At 49.6% G+C, this 2,294-nt stretch overlaps 1 protein-coding gene across 5 annotated transcripts in view; it reads right to left on the bottom strand.

Annotated features, from left to right (window-relative positions):
• Window positions 1-1,999, bottom strand: part of LOC119572369 (F-actin-monooxygenase Mical-like) — a 120,290-nt gene extending 118,291 nt beyond the window's left edge. For 4 of the 5 annotated variants that reach the window (XM_037919441.1, XM_037919445.1, XM_037919446.1 and 1 more), the window contains exon 1: window positions 1,525-1,998. The gene's annotated coding sequence lies outside the window, so the exon portion shown is untranslated. Of the gene's footprint in view, window positions 1-1,524 lie in introns of all 5 variants that reach the window. The other variant, XM_037919447.1, reaches the window with a different exon arrangement.
• Window positions 2,000-2,294: the final 295 nt, after the last annotated feature.

The raw sequence follows: 2,294 nt of genomic DNA, 5'->3' as shown, positions 1-2,294 counted from the left end.
TCAGAACCCTCACGTCGGAAGTAGCTCCAAAGTATACCACGGCAGGATCACAACGAGGCAGGCGTCAACACCCACTCCACCCACACCGCACGAGATAATTCATTAAAGGGGACGGTGCCGTGCAAGGGTCAGGGCGATGCTGGGGTCACAGAGGAAAGGATAGGGCGTTACGGCCGATGAAGTAGTACACATTGCTATTCCAACACTCACGTTTTCAGACTGGACAATATCAACAATATACACACGCAGGAGCACAAATACATATTAATAGGAAATAGCTACGGAGAAACCGCTAGTACAAATACATCGCGCACGAGACAAGCACAGGTAAGCAGGCAGGTAAGCAGGTGATCAGGCAATCTGGCAGGCATGATTAAGGACAGGTAAGGTGGAGGAGGAGGAGGGGAAAGGAGGAGGAAGGTGGGCGGGGCATGGGGGAGGAGGGGAGGGAGGGAAGGAACAAGGCGTAGGGCAAGGAGGTACGGATCGACACACCTCAACCAGGAGGATACTTAATCGCGCCTTAGTTCTCGGTAAACGGTGAAAAAGCAAAGATAGACGGCTCGATGCACGTCACGGATCGAAGGAATAAAAACAACCGAGGGAGCATAATCGAAGAGACAGTATAAAAAGATTAAGAGAGGACAAGTTATAAAACTTACTCGCTACCTCCCTTTCCTCAAACTGATGCAGACAATAACAAACACTTCCCCCTCCCCCTCCCCACTTTTCCACCCCCCCTTCACCCCCATCGGTCTTCCTCCTACCCCCTACCCCCCAACATGTACCTGAACAGGCTTTTACAACGCAAATTCGAGCAGGACGAATAATCACGCACACACAAACACAAAAGACAATCGCTGAGAACCTTGCCCGTCGGAACTTCTCAAGGCCAAACACGGCAACCTGACAATTTCGAGACTTCAACTTCCAGACTTCGGGGAACATTTCGGCAGCTCAGTCGGGAACTCCGGAGCTGCCTTTGCCTCCCTCCACCTCGGGCACACGCGGACATTGCACGCTAGCACAAAGACAATACTAATTGGCTTCCCTTCCACCTCACACACGACTTTCCTTCCAGAAAAAAATAAGAAAAAAAGGAGGGGAAAAAACGACCCCTCTGCCTCCACGGAGTTCCGCGTTCGTCCGTCACCCGAGACAAAACAATGCTGGTCTATGGGTATATTAATCTTCTGTTCCCACTGCGAGCAAATTAGCTCCATTTCTTGCGATTTGACCCTTCGCCCGAGAGAGTATCGAGCGCACAATAACTTTTTTTTCCACACAGCTACAAACGCAAAGTTACTTCGACATAGCGCATATTCTTTTTTAAAAAATCACATTGCAGTTTAGCTTCATGTTCTCTGAAACACAACCCACAACTATCCCCTCCTCAAAAATCGCACAACACTCGAATCCAGCCCGAAAATCCCGCCCCATGACAGAATTCTAACAAACATTCAAACAAAAAACAACAAACGAGCATGCAAGCGGGGAGCGCCCCTGGTAATTAGTTAACCGTACCATATTAAGAAGATAATGACGTGCTTGAAAGCGTTGATTGTCAGATTCCCTGCGACTGTTGAGATGCTGCTGCTTCTCCGCAACACTGCTTCATCACTGCCGCAACAAACCCACACTTTGACTACGTACTCGCAGCAACACACGCAATACGCACAATCTCGTTAATGAAGCAATTCTGATCAATATGCACATCTATGAGATAGTAAACCCGTCACTTCCATCACTTTGAAAGCATCTAATGCACTTCTATTTGTTTTCCTCTTTCGTTATATACAGATTATCATTGTAATTATTTTCCTTCTTCCAACGAAAGCACAAAGCCTTGCAAAAAAACGAGAGAGAGGAGAGATCAGTGGATCGAAATTTTAAAAGCCGGCACAAGACGTTGTTAGTATCCAGCAGCGGTCCAAGCCGAGAGAGGTATATGTCCACCTTCACACGAGCACGAGCGCACAACACTGGCGTGGCTTTGACCGCCAGGCAGCCACTGGGGAGGTACGACTTGGCTGCCGGGATGCGACGGAGCTGCTTGTTGTCATCTCCGCCTGCCTCGCTGCCAGGCGCACGACGCTCCACAGTTCCCCCTGGAAGAGCTACGAAAGCATACCCGATATCGTATTTTCAGGCCAGAACGACATCCCTAACTGAAGCTGTCCGATTATCGTCTATCGCGCTTGCGGGGAAACCCCAAAGTCCAAGCGGGAGGAAGCACATGACAATCTGACAGCGAGAGGGAGAGCAGGTGTGTTGCCGGGAACCTGAGCCCGACC

This window comes from Penaeus monodon, chromosome 4 (genome assembly GCF_015228065.2).
Source record: "Penaeus monodon isolate SGIC_2016 chromosome 4, NSTDA_Pmon_1, whole genome shotgun sequence".
NCBI lineage: Eukaryota > Metazoa > Arthropoda > Malacostraca > Decapoda > Penaeidae > Penaeus > Penaeus monodon.
This window is presented reverse-complemented; position numbering and strand designations above follow the sequence as displayed.